The following is a 15,609-nucleotide window of genomic DNA, read 5'->3' as shown; positions in this document are numbered from 1 at the left end:
GAAAATTCTAGAAAGAAAAGTGTGGGCTCCCACGCTTTGTTGATAATCGCCCCCAGTGGGCCAGGTCCTGGGGGCATTATGTGAATGGAGGGGGACACACCGGCACCCCTCCTGGTGCTTATTGATGCCCTGAGAACCACCACCTCCCAGGGCTTTTTAGTATTAATGAATGGGGGAGGCCCATATGGCCTCCCTCGCTGCCCCGGGGACCACCACTTTCCCAGGGCAACATGTGAAAAGGAAATCGGGGGTGTCTCTCAGACCCCAGTGGCCCAGGGACCACCACCTCCACTGAACAAATGTATTGTTATGGGGAGCGTCTCGGTCCCCCCAGCCCTGATGGCCACTACCTCCCAAGGGACACGATCAATTTGTAGTGTGGGGTTTCAGGGATCCCCATAGGCCCCTGGGACACCACCTCCCGGGGGCCATCTCCTTTGTAAAAAGAATGTGAGGAGGGCCTCGCGGCCTCCCTCCCGGTCCATTCTAGGCCCCAGGGACTGCCACCTCTCCAGGGCAGCCCTACAATCAAAAAAGGAGGTGGGGCAAATAGCCCCCCTACTGGAGCCATAGATGGCCCTGGGTACCACCACTATCCCAGAGTCACCTCCTGCTATGTCCCGGGGTGCCGTCCCATGGGACATAGCTGTTTGCTGTGGCTTGTCGGGAGCTTTACTGCTCCCACCAAGCCACAGCAAATGTTCCGCTTCCAGCAAGCCAGAGCATTGAAAATACACACCCATTCAAGTACTCCTACATCAATTTACTCATCCATTGAGCCACTCACACACCTACTCAGTTCAGTTCATACGTCTTTATTTCGATATATTTCATCATAAAAGACATTGTAAAACACTGTGTTCTAACTAATTACAATAATGCCCTAATTTATAAAAACACATTAAAACTTTGTTAGCCAATAATTTCAGAACACATTTCATACCAAATAATAACTTAAACCAAACATACAAAGTACTTGGTTAAGATAGTTAAAACATGATTAAATTGACATTTAAAGACGTGCCAAAACCCCAGAAATTTTGCTACAGCTTTGGCAACAGGGGCAGATGTATTCGTCCTCAGCAGCCATAGGGCCTCCTGTCCCACCCGTGTTCTCAGGTTAATGCAAATTGGTTTTAGCCATTTACTCCAGGGAGCTTGGTAGGCTGGACAGATAAAGAATACATGGCCAAATGACTCTTTCTGGTCTCTACACCAAGGACAAGTGTCCTTAGACTGGCCCCGCCATTTATTTGTGAAGGATCTCAGTGGTAACGATCCAACTCTGAACTGGTGGTAAAGCTTCCTGTCACTGCTCTTGGTGATAACATCCCAATAAACTTCTAGCGAAGGGTCGAGCTTATGATCCAGAAACCTACCAGACAGAGAGGCTGAGTCAGACTGGACGATAAGCTGATTTCTTTGGAACGCCCAGTACAGTTCCTTAAATACCCTTTTTGGAGGAAATACGTTTTTTCCAGGGGCCAGCCACAGCTGGCTAAGGCCCATGTTCTCCAGTATGGATTTTACATTCTTAAACCAGGGGAGATTACCAGAACCCACTATAGATCTAAGATCTTGAATTTCCTGTGCAAAGGGGGCAAGTGCTGGAGTTGACCAAATCCTCCTCCACAAGGCAACAGTCTTAAACCGAGCAGCTTCTTCAATGGATTGGCAACCCAAGTCCAGTAACAAAGGTTTCGTAGGGGTAGATTGGGGCAGACCAACAAGATTGCGAAGGGATTTGTTTTGTACTCTAACCAGCGGTGACAAATCTGAGAAACCCCAAAGGTCTGCACCATACAAAATTGCAGAACTTATTTTAGCATTATATATTTTAAGTGCAGGACCAATCCTTTTTTATTGATGAGGTTCTTTGTTCCTTGATAAGACACCCAGTCAGATGGGCAAATTTTAAGGAGAGTACATCAATCTGCGGTTTCCATCTAAGCTTATTTTCTAAAACCACCCGTAGGTAGGTCATCACTTCCACCTGCTCTAACCCAGTGCCATTCATGCTAACATGACCCACCAACGGCCTATTTTTCGTTAGCACCATAAATGTGGTTTTGCTCACATTGACCCAAAGATCATTATGCTTACAAAACTCCTCAAATTTATTAAGTGCAATTTGAAGCCCCTTTTGAGTTTTGGATAAAATAAGGGTGTCATCTGCAGAGATGAGAAGTGGAAACTTTGTGCCACCTAGAACAGGGGCATCTGTTGGTGTGTCCGCAAAATACTGCACTACTCTGTTGATAAATAGTAAAAACAGAGTTGGTGCGAGTACACACCCCTGGCGGACACCACGAGTCACTGGGAATCTGTGTGTAACCTGCCCCTGCCTACCCCATCTAACCTGCGCAAAGTTTGCCTCGTGCAGTCTTATTACCAAGTCCAATAGGTCATTCGGCATACCCATAGATCCCAAAGCATCCCATAACTTGGTTCTGTCTGGGGACAAGATCAAATGCAGACTTTAGGTCTACAAATGCAGCATAAATTGTTCCTCCACCCAGGGACACCACCTTCCAGTAAATAAGTATAAATCTAAGCACCTGGTCGATCGTACTGACACGGTCTAAAACCAGCCTGCATAGGGGATAAAATATTCTCAGCATCCATCCAAACCTGGATTTTAGCCAACACCATCCTAGCTATAATTTTCTGGATTGCATCTATTAGGCTAATGGGGCGATAGTTCCCCGGGGCCGAATGGTCCCCCTTTATATAGGTAATATTTCGGCCCCCCGCCAAGAATCCGGAATCGGAGCCCCATTTGCGATTGCATTCGCTAGTATGGTAATATACGGCACCCAATTTGCTAGATCATACTTAAATAAACCTGCCGGAATACAATCCATGCCTGGGGCCTTACCGGCTTTTACCAGACCCAATGTGATCTCTGCATCTTTATTCTCGAATACTGGATGAGGACACGGCATCCTTAACAATGGGACACTCACGGCAGGGCCACAAACAGTGTCTATTTCGGGGCCCCTAAACTGGGACTCAAAATAATCAACCCAGTCATCCGCTGCTACATGATTTGATGGGGTTTGCAATTCCGAAATACTTCCCCATTTGACATACTGCCAAAACTTAGTCTGATTACTAGACCTGCTGGCCTCGTAAAGGTCCTGCCAGTGGCGATCATCCCATTCTAACTTGGCCTCTCTCTGGATCTTTTTGTACTCAAGCCTTGCCATCCTAATGTCTGCACTAACACAGGTTTTTAACGCTTTAACCAGGGAGCTATGTGGCTGACGGCACATTTTATTATACCATTTATGCCTAGATGTTGAAGCCGAAATTTTCCCTGGCTTGCTGTTTGTGGAAAAAAGGGCTTTCAGAGTGCTAAAAAGCTGCTCGTGGAGTGCACTTATATACGCCTGATTGTCCAAGGGATCGGCCAGTAGCTGAATGGCATGCAATGTGGTTGAGACTTCATAAGAAGTCCTGTCCAAAACTGTGGGGTCTTCTACTACCCTGCTCCACCGCACCCTACGCCTATCGTTTGTTAGGATGGCCTCTGCTGTAAGACACTCGGTGGCTCTGGTACTCACTGGGCTACTTTCAAGCTTTAAACTGAGAACCAGTGGATTGTGATCACTCTCCGGACGGGCGAAAATTAACATATCCTCCAAGGAAGACCAACACTCAGCTTTAATTAGGATATAATCAATTCGACTCATTCTAATACCATTGCGAATGTAGCCCTACCGATTTTATCGGAAAGTGATCGACCATTAACGGCTCTCAGTCCCCACTCGAGGCAGAACCCCTACCAGTGTAGTGCAGCCTCAGTCCCTTTCTTTTTTTAATAAAAATTGTATTAGAAAAGTACACAAACAGCAAGGCAAGGATTACATTACACGAAGCACCAGTTCCAGACGGAGAAGGAAAAGAAAAACAATACAATGAAATCAACAGTGTTGTTAGGGAAGGAAAGGGGGGAGGGCAAGGGTAAAGGAGATGTTCATACACTAGAATAATCAGAATGCGGGGTCAGGGGGAAAGCGATGGGTCAGGATTGTCTATAATAGGTGGTGTACATATATCTCCACGGTAGCTGTTCCAAGGACCCCACACTCTACACCACTTCCGGGGACGGCCCCGGGACAAATATACAGTTTTTTCTCTAAACATGCACCAGTCCATGTTCTCTTTCCACCCTTCCACTGTAGGTGGCCTTTGGGAGCCCCACAATTGAGCAATGTCTCGTTTGGCAATCATGTTACACAGGGTCGCCCACTGAGTCTGGGCTGCATTGTAATCTGTGGGCTCCCAGACATTCAGTAAGCATCGTCTGGGCTCCGGCAAAAGGGTAATCCCAGTAACATCCTTCATTATATCATGCACTCCACCCCAGAAGGTAGCCACCTCCCGACACTCCCAAATAATATGTAGAAATGTCCCTACCTGCCCACAACCTCGCTTACACAACCCCTCCTCGGAAAAGCCCATGTGAACCAAACGTGGCCCCGTGACGTATATCCTATGGAGGATCTTTAGCTGAACAAGTCGGAGTCGAGCTAGAATTACTACCTCTTTCGGGGAGGAGATTGCTGACTGCCAGTCCTCGTCATCCAGCTCCAGGCCGTCACGGGTCCACAAGTCACGAATATGTGATAGGAGGCCTGATCTATCATTTATTAATTTCTTGTAGACTAGGGAGATCATGCTGTCCGGCACATAGCCGTCCAGCAACCTATTTTTGAGCGGGGACGATTCGGGGACCATATCTCCTTCCGGGAAAACAGATCGCAGTGCGTGACGAACCTGGAGATACCGGAAGTATTCCGATGCACCTAACTCGAACTCTGTCTGCAATGACTCAAATGATTTAACCTGGCCCTTAACCCATAGGTCTCCTACCTTACTAATACCAATAAGGTCCCATCTATCGAACCCCTTGGTATTCCACAGTTTACCGAGTTTATCAGATTCAAAAAGCGGGGTTGCGCGAGTCAAGCGATCTTTCCACCCCATGGAGCTATTCGCGTGCCGCCACAGGCGTACAGCTGTCCTGGTGGGTCCCAACAGTTCCTTAATTACCAAGTGAGAATACAGCGCTCTATAGTAATTACCCCCAGGTAACAATCACCTATCCATGGCAAAGGCAGGATTCAATCCTGGACCATATAGACTATGGTTTATAGCACTCAGTTGAGACGCCCAATAGTAACGTTTTATATCGGGGAGAGCGATACCTCCGTCGTACCACGGGAGTGTTAATTTAGCTAGCGCAATACGAGGTTTCCCGTCCCATATCAACTTCCTCTGCAGATCTTCAATGGCCCGGAAATAGCTAGCCGGCACTACATCAAGAGTGTTTTGGAGAGCATAATGAAAACAAGGCAGCGACATCATTTTGAAGAGGGCCGCACGGCCAAGCGGGGACAGCGGCAGCTTACACCACCCCGCGACATCTTGCTTTAATCGAGACAGCGGTGGGAGGAGATTTTGCTCATATCGAATTACGGGGTCCAATGTTATGTAAATACCGAGGTATTTAAACCCCGTTTGTGCAATCTGGATGGGACAGTTTTTCGGAAGATGAGGAACGTTGCCGGAAAGGACATACAGATAGGATTTCGACCAGTTGATAATGAGGCCAGAATTCCTACCAAATGAGGTCAAGACATCGCACAAAACCAACAGTGATTTCCGGGGGGACGTCAAATACAATAAGATATCATCCGCATAAAGCGAGATGCGATCTTCAAACTCCGAGGACCACCCAATGCCCTTCATCGAGGGCTCCCATCGAATCCACGCTGCAAGGGGCTCAAGCGCCAGGGCGAATAGGAGCGGCGACAAAGGACATCCCTGACGAGTTCCCCTCCCAAGACTAAACGGAGCAGAGACTCGGCCGTTAACAACAATTTGTGCGAGGGGGTCCTCATAGAGCAGTTTCACCCAACCGATAAAGTCAGGACCGAACCCAAATTTAGCCAAAGCAGCCCACAAATAAGGCCACTCCACAGTATCGAACGCCATCGTGGCATCCAGCGATGCCAAGATGGCCGGCTCACGCAACGTCGCGGCTCTCGCGAGAACCCCGTTCACACGTCGGAGATTAAGGGCAGTGTTCCTGTGCGGGATGAAACCGAATTGATCCGGATGTATCAACTCACTGATAACAGTGATCAATCGGTTAGCCAACACTTTCGCAAGAATCTTAGGTTCGGCATTGAAAAGAGAAATAGGTCGGTACGACGCACATCGATCACGCGGTTTCCCCTCCTTGTGAATCACCACAATAGTCGCTAAATGCTGATCACAGGGAAAAGAACCACACTCCCGAGATTCCAAAAACATATCTCGTAGATAGGGCGCCATCTTGTCTGGCCGTAACTTATATAGCTCAATAGGCAAGCCATTGGGACCCATCGCTTTCCCCGAACGCAGGGAACGGATCGCATTTGCCACCTCGTCAGCCGTTATTGCATGGTCCATATGTTCCCTGTCAAAATCAGAGAAACGTGGTAAAGCGATATCTCGCAACAATAGTTGTGAGTCCTCCTCTGGTCTGTCCGACACAGAGGAGTACACTGTCCGGAAGTGTTGCGCGAAAAACCGAGCAATCTCCCCAGGATCCGAGACCCGAGCGCGATCTACCAGCTCGATTACAGGCACCACTCGATTAGCTCTATCTTTCTTGTCCAGCCATGCAATCAATTTACCAGCCTTATCACCCACATCATACAAACGTCCCTGCTGTTCCCTACTCATGACCTTAGCAACGTCGGTAACCAAGGCCCTGTATTCAAGTTGTTTGAGCCTTAGTACATGCATCGCAGTATGGGTGACCCCCCGCTCCAGGCCAAGCTCCAAGTCTGCTATCTCCATCTCGATCCTAACGACCTCCTCATCACGTCTTTTCTTAATATCCGCTATCAACGATAGGGCCTGACCCCTGAGGACGGTCTTAAAAGCCTCCCAAAGCGATACGGCAGACGGAACTGAACCCTCATTCTCCAAAAAATACAGGTCCAGGGCTTTGATCAGGGCAACATGAGTTTAAGGGTTACGGAGATACCAAGGGTTAATCGGGGCGACCCGTCCTTCGGATCCCGGGCCCAACTCCACCCGGAGCCACAGTGGGGAGTGGTCTGAAATTCCCCGAGCCAAATACTTGGCCTCAGTGATGGTGAGGGCCTGGCAGGCGGCACCAATACATAGTCAATCCGAGAGAGACTACCGTGAGCGCCCAATAGGAATGTATACTGCTTCTGGGTGGGGTGCAACAACCTACAACAATCAACCAGTCCCAGAGTGTCAAGGAAATCACGAAGCCCCTCAAGTCCCTGGGAGGGTGTCGATCCTCCCGACCGGAAACTACTGCATTAAAATCACCTCCTAATATCAGAGACCCCTCAGGGAGAGCAAGAATAACTCTCCCCAAGTCTGCAAAGGTGGTGGACTGCAAGCCAGGGGGGACATACACGGAAACCAGGGAAAGAGTCTGGCCCTCCCACCTACCCGTGAGAGCGACATAGCGCCCCCGATCATCTAGGACTGTGGAGTCAATCTCAAATGGGAGCGAGCTTTTAATGAGGACACCGACTCCCCTGGAACCAGAAGAAAACCCAGATTGGGCGACCAAACGGTAACCCCTCCTATTAAGAGCATGATAAGTATTGCCAATCAAGTGCGTCTCTTGAAGAAGGACTACATCTGGAGAGAAACGCTTAAACACTTGCAACACCACCCCACGTTTTATCCTATCCCCGAGCCCATTCACATTCCAACTTATCAATTTCAGCCCTCTACCCCCATCCATAAAAAGAAAGAAGATCCAAGCCCTAACAGAACCCGGCACTTCGATCAAACAATCTAAGGACACCTAGCCTTGCAAGAAAACTGACACACACCCCAACAGAATCCCCGGCCCCTCCCCCCAACATCCCGTTGCAAACCCCCCCACCCTGCACCCCTGCTCAAGACTAAATAGCCACCCCAACTTGCAGTGTGCCTGTCGCCCCCACATCTACCTAAGCTACAAAAAGAAAATTCAGAGGAGGAAAAGGACCCCACTAATGGCCCCACAACCCCCCCAATGTCCCATTGATCTATTGTCGGGATTATCGAACCACAGTTCAAGGCCAACAACAGACCCCCGAGTACCAAGCAACCGGAGTTTATTCCTGTTCCGTAGGTCCACCTTCTGCCCCGCCAGACTGCCCCTCCGGTAGACACTGCTTCGGCAGAGCGTCCAACCAGTCAGATACCACTTCCGGATTGTCGAAAAAATAAGTCCGCTCTGCATGTTCGATTCGTAGTTTGGCTGGGAAAAGCATGGCGTACTTGAGACCCATGTCGCGCAGTCACCTCTTCACCCCTAGAAATCCAAGTCTTTGCTTCTGGACCGATTGTGTGAAGTCCTGGTAAAAACTGATAGTAGCATTCTCAAACTTTGTGGGGCCATTCATCCGGGAGGCCTGCAGGATAGCGTCTCTATCTCGAAAATTGGAAATTCTCACAATGATAGGCCTTGGTGGCGCACCCAGATTCGGCCTGCCGCCCGGAACTCTGTGGGCTCGTTCAACCATAAAGAACTTAGTCCCTTAGGTGCAAGGTGGTTAATGATGAGATCCTCCACAAATAGGTCCACCAATGGTTCTGTGGCCTTCTCCGGAACCCCAATAATACAAACATTGTTCCGCCTGGCCCTTCCTTCAAAATCATCCAGACGACGTGTGAGGGTGGCACTGGCAGTTCTCAGGCTCCCGACTTCAGTCTGTAGATCAGCGACATCACCCTTCAAGCTGGAAGTCTTAAGATCCAGAGACTTGACTTTTTCATTAGTCTTCGCCAAGTCTGTACGGATCAAATTGACGTCAATCGCCACAGTATCCAGTTTATGATCAAGAGTCACTATTTGTTGTCCCGATGTGGACTTGATCCCCTCGATCGCCGCCATTACATCCTGTAAGGTCAGCTCCGCCGTCGTAGTCAGAGGGTCTTTCAAGTCTTCCTGTGACCTACCCGATCCACCGGGGGAACCCTTAACTTGGGCATAGCGGTCCTTACTATTAGTCTGTGTATAGCCACCTCGCCTGGTGGTCTTAAGTTTCTGTGTGGCACCCTCCGGTTTCCCGGTCATATCGGGCGAAAGCCGGATCCGGGCCGATGAGGCAATGTAGAAAGATGGCAGTCCTCGTCCCACCTCGGGCCGAAGGGATCGCAACTGGAAGGCACAGGCCAGATGGTCTCACAGAGCAGCACGGTGATGAAGAGTAACACTCGTGCGCAACACAGGACGGCAATACTCGGGGATTGGGGTGGTCCCCTCACCAGTCACAGGTCTTCCCTGGAACAAAATCGAAAGTGAAAGTAACCGGACCGAACGTCCCAGCCCCCGCCAGCCGATGTTATTCAATTACTGCTCGGGCACCATGCCAACTCCACAGCCGGGTTTCACGCAAACGTAGGCCTCAATCTTCAAACCTCCGTTACACCGGTTCCCGGGGTCCGATTCAGGATCTAAAAGCGAAGTTCGCCTCACTCGCGGTTCGCCTCCACGGTAACGTCAATGAGGAACAGGATAATTGACAGGATAAATACGGGAGGTTACGAGTGTCTCGGGAGCCCTAAGCTCACGCGGCCATCTTGGTTGCGCGCGAAGCTCCTCCCCCCTCAGTCCCTTTCTTAATTGGTTTTAATTCAAGAGATGGGACGTTCCAAATCTTATCTTCTTCTGCATACAAATCCTCCCTGTCCCCCATAAGGGGCTCAAAGTTGCAGTTGAGGTCCCCCGCCACAACAACGAACTTGTTCCTCCCCATAGAGTTGAGTAGAGAGTCTAGCTCATTAATAATAATTACCGGACTCCGCCCTCCGGGGAGGCCACGGGCGTAGACATTAACAATAAGTATCTCCCCATGGTTAGGCCTGGTGAGCTTTATCCCAAGAATAACTGGGTTGTATACAATCACCTCTGTGGGCCTATATCTGAGAGACTGCCTTACCCAGATAATTAGGCCACCTGACGCTCTACCCATGCTGGCCCTAATTGCGGGTTTATAAAAGTTAAGATACCCTAGACGGTGAATAGGGTCGATGGCCCAACTCTTCTGGAAAATTAAAATGTCTTGAGTATCCACAAAGTCTGCCCACTCACCTACTGCTACTTTGCTTTTCAGCCCTGCAATATTCCACGAGACTATTTTTAGAAGAGCGTCCTGACTAGCCAGTTGAGATTGAGCTGGCACACTCTGGTTGAACCATGGAGACCGCTAAACCTCCAATGACGATTCTCTACCTGGGGGCTCACTGGCGTGGGCGACCGGGGGAAACCTTCCCATGCCAGCGCTAACCTCCCGATCCACCCGAGCCTTCACTATGATGTCACAGGGTACAGTGGCACCTCCGAATACTGCTTCATCCTCCAGAGAACCCTCCTCTAAATGAAAGCTTCCGGATTGCTTGGACAGAACATAACCACCAGATTCACTCATGAGTCAGTCCACAGCATCTAAATCTGTAAGAGGGTCAAACCTATTAAACAGGGGGAGATGCACCATCCGGTCAGAGGAGATTACGCCATAGGGTGTTCCCCGATGAGATTTAAACTGGGGGTTCAATGGACCACAGTTAATACGTGGATAATCAAGGCCCAATGATTGAACGTCACCCACTCTACCAAACCTAGGAACTCTTCGGATGTGATCAACTACCCAGGGATTCCTAAAGTTCACAACTACACAGTCTCCCTCTAAGTCCTTAGGGCTGTGTCCCACCCAGCTCACCCTTCTGACTCCTAATATCTCTGTGTTGGAAGAGGGGGGAAGAGTTCTATTCTTGTTGAGCCAGTAGATTACCTTGTTTTTCAACTCCCTATGCGATTCTGATTTCTCCTCCCCTAATGCTCGTACTCCCACCAATATGATTGTGTATGGCGCGGACTCTGGGGGGAGGTTTATGCAAGGGAGACGCTGTTTAGAAGCCTCCTTCTCCAGCGCGGTATGCCCAGTAAACTTTCTACCTACATCTAATACGCGTGGTGCATTCTGCGTTTTGAGCACCGCGCCTACCTCCATACCCCCAGCCCTTGTGATACCTGTTTTTTTTTTACCTACTGAGGGGTTCTCCAAACATGATTTATCAGGCTGGGTATTAGGCTTGGCAATAGTAGTTTGTATGGCCGCCCTAGGGCCATTTCCAAAACCCAAACTTTTAAAAGTAGTGTCTGGGACCTTAATGCTATCCATACCTCTAACCCAAATTATCCAATGTAATTGAATTTGTTACAACTTGTTTCTCAATTTGATCTAATTTACTATTGATCATCCTAGTTCTCTCCAGAAGGGGTAACATCAAAGATTTAGGTAAAATTTCTATTTTACCCAAAAACCCAACATCATCTAAACCACCAAAGAGTGATTGTTCGGTAGCTTCTAATGGAGCCCTAAACGGGCTAGGGGGCTGAGCAACAACTGGTGGAACCAGGAATTTACTATTTTTCCTTTGAATTTTTGCCAAACCCCCCTTCAAAGGACCACCCCTCTTTTCCTTTTGATATGTATAGGGGTTGCTGGTTGCTCCTGGTTCTGAGCTACTGGGGATAATCTGTGTATCAAGGGAGAATTTAATACTTTTGCATTGGAACTACTAGAGGCCGTGCTGGTTGTAGATAAATCTAAGATTGAGCAGCCCGCTACGTTTTCAGTTGCTGCCGGCAATGGGCTTGCGCTACAAACATTGGTAACTAAAGGATCTGGGGCCAGATGTAGCAAAATCAGAAATACCGACTCTTAATTACCGAATTTTACCGATTCGGTAATTAAGAGTAGGTATTTCTAATGTAGGTACCAATTCGGTAAATTTTACCGAATCGCTAAAAATCGGTATTTACCGATTCGGTAAATACCGAATCTGTATTTGATATTGAATCCTATGGGCCTTGAAGCCCATAGGATTCAATGTCAAATACCGATTCGGTATTTACCGAATCGGTAAATACCGAATTTTGCAAGGGTGCAGGGGGTGTCACTTTGACACCCTCTGGCACCCCTGTTTTAGGCTTGTGTGCCCTAAGGGCATGTATGTGTGCCACATGGCACAGGTGTACATGCACAGATATGCATGTACACCTGAATCGGTATTTTACCATGCAATTGTATTGCATGGTAAAATACTGATTTTCAAAGCCCTGTGTCAATGTTAAACTTGGCACCTACATACCAAAAATGCATTTTCGGTAATTTTACCGACCGGTATATTTACCGATTCGGTAAAATATACAGATTCAGTAATTTTACCGATTCTGTAATTTTACCGAATCGGTAAAATTACCGATTAGGTAAAATTACCCAAAATGCATGTTTTTTATCCCCCTACATCTCCATGGCCATTTACCGGTCGGTAACGGCCGAATTCAGCCGTTACCGGCCAGTAAATGGCCAAAATCTCCCACCTACATCTGGCCCTAAGTTGTCTGAGCGGTTCGGGAGAGACCACTGACCCAATTGGACCTAAGGACGAGCGCTTCCCCGTTAGAAGATCCAGGGACAAGCGCTTCTCAGTAAGGGCTATTTCTTTTTCAATATTTATTGTAGCCCGTTTAAAAAATTGATCCAGGGTACCAGTAACCACCGCTCCCGAAGAGGAAAGGGTTACATTTCTCTCCTTCCCAGACCATAAAGACATAATAACTGGTACATAATAACTGGTTCTTTAAGACTATAACACAGGAATGAGAGACATACAATATCAATTTAAAAAATAAGTTGGAATGGGATCATAAGAAGATTCAACAGAAAACTGCAGGCCAAAGAGGGGGGGCCCGGCCCGGCCTCGAACGACCTTGGACGGCCTTAGACGGCCCGCCCTTTGCCCGGGCTTCGCCCGGCGCACACCCACGCGCGCCCCGCGTGCGCGTACGTGGGCGTAACTAAATAAGGAGGCGGGAAGAGGACCCAGGTGCAGCCGGTGACTCGCCGCAGAGCAACCTGGTCCTCGCAGTCCCGCGGTCAGGTCCGTTGGTGAGCCCCAAGTCGGCGTTAAGACCTCGCTCCAAAGTGGCAGGCAAACAGGAGTTGTGACAGGAAAGAGTCTCTAGCGTCGAGCGGCTCCCATGGAGTGGGGGCCGCGAGGCGCTATCAAGTGCAGGGAGGCGGGGTGGCAAGAGGACCCAGGTGCGGCCGGTGACTCGCCGCAGAGCAACCTGGTCCTCGCAGTCCCGCGGTCAGGTCCGTTGGTGAGCCCCAAGTCGGCATTAGGACCTCGCTCCAAAGTGGCAGGCAAACAGGAGTTGTGGCAGGAAAGAGTCTCTAGCCTCGAGCGGCACACCTACTCACTCACTCATTCATACAGCCACTCATACAACCACTCACTCACCCATACAGCTACTTATACAACTAGTTACTCACCCATACAGCCACTCACACAACCACACACTCACCCATACAGCTACTTACACACCCACTTACTCACCCGTACATCCTCTCAACACAGCCACTCACTTACACATGCAATCAATCACATACTCACTCACTCACACACCCACACAAACACATCCCCATTTATATATCCATAGAAGCACTCAAGCATCCACTCACTCACCCATTCAGCCATGCACATGGATGTGTACTCTCCAATACAGTCACTACCACACCAACTCACTCAACCAAACACCCACTCAAACCACCACTCACTCACCCATACAGCCACCTACAGTCACTCACTCATACAACCAATCATTAGGCACCTACTCATTCACCCAAACAGCCACTGACACACCCACTCACTCACCAATATAGACACTCACACAGCATCTCACTCACCCACACAGCTACTTACACATCCATGTGTACACCCATAAACCCATACAGCCACTTACACACCTATACACACAAGGAAACAGTAACACAGTCACTTACATAACATATGTTAGAAGTAGTTGTTGTGACTTGTCTTAGTTACTATGAATCCTCCCCAGAGTTGCAAGGCCCTGCTACTCAGCCAGTGAGCAAGGCCATTGGATGGTTGGAATATTAGGAGTGTTTGTGCTTGGATGAGTGGGCAGTTGGATTGAGAAGGGCTGAGCAGCAGGATGCTGCTCCTGGTGGTGGCTCTATCTGATTGGGGTTGGAGTCCCTGGTCCTGCTGTGAGAGTGGATTCAGTAGAGGGTGTGGAGTCCCTGGTCCTGCCTTGAGAGTGGATGAAGTAGAGAGTGTGAATACCCTGTTCCTGCTGTGTTTAGAGACTTGTGCTTGAGTGAGTGGACATTTGGATTCAGAAGGGCTGAGCTGCAGGATGCTGCTCCTGATGGGGTCTCTCCCTGATTTACCTGCAACCTGATCTTAACCTAATAAACCTACTTCTTTTATAACCTACAAGACTACATCCTTGATAGTAACAGTAGTATCATTCAGTAGTAGTGCACCAATTATACCGAAGTAACTTTTGTAGCAGGTTACTATAGATGTTTAACACACATAAACTCTTAATAAAAATCTATATATTGTTTCTATGTCTATCATCACATGTGATGACCACGAACACCATGTATCTTTAAATAAGATTGAATTGAGGATGAGGTCATGTGACCAAGATCACGGAGTGGGTGAAACGTGTCGTCCTATTCTGCAGTGCAAATAAACATTACTGCATACCAATCAGTGGGCTTGTGGAGACTTTTGCTTGTATATTTTTGGAATATATAGCAAGCGAGGGAGAAACTTCCATTACCTGTTGCCTGCAAAAAAAAGTAAATAAATAATATATATATATATATATATATATATATATATATATATATATATATATATATATATATATATATTCCAAAAATCGCATCCAAGCGTTTCCCAGTTACCGGAGCTCATGGCCCTTCAGGGCGGCCTCACATATATACATATATATTTTGCTGGCAACAGGTAATGGAAAATCTTCAATACCAGATGAAAGGCACACACAGGAGCGATTGTTGAAATATTCAATATTTAATTTGTGCAGACCCCCCTGACAGATATCTTTCCACACAACGCTCTCCTCCAGAGCAAAGACCCAAGAGAGATGGTACGTATGCCGGCAGTGCACCCGGCTGCAAAATCCACAAAACTCACCGCAAACACGGAATCACAAACTCTTAAGACACGACATCACACGTGTGATCAAAGCTTGCAGTAAACCGATCTTCCACACTATCCCCACTGTGTCCTTTTGGTTACTTAAAGAAGGAGTTGCAGTCTGAATTTATGTCTCAGCACGCACACCAGGAGCGTGTGAAAGGACCCATTCCCAAGAGTCCGAGGGTGTTCTGGTGACTTCGAAGTTATACAAGGTATTGGGAGTACCTCGGACCGCCTCAGAAAACATACCCAGCAAATGGTCTTTGCACTAAAGGCAACCCGGATTTCACGGAGGAAAACAGGCACTGTTCTACGTTTTCCGCTACCAGTATGGAAGAAGTTTTAAAGAGGTGAAGCGTTTGGGGACGTGAGGGAGATCTGAATTCACAGTATTGGATTATTTGCGAATACAGCACCCACCTCTATAAGGCATACAACAGATGCAACAAAAGGCAAGCCCCATCAAAATCAGAACCCATCCAGAGACTTCTGGGAGCTGTAGTCAACGACATTGGACTACAAAAA

This window comes from Lissotriton helveticus, chromosome 3_1, assembly GCF_964261635.1.
Source record: "Lissotriton helveticus chromosome 3_1, aLisHel1.1, whole genome shotgun sequence".
NCBI lineage: Eukaryota > Metazoa > Chordata > Amphibia > Caudata > Salamandridae > Lissotriton > Lissotriton helveticus.
This window is presented reverse-complemented; position numbering follows the sequence as displayed.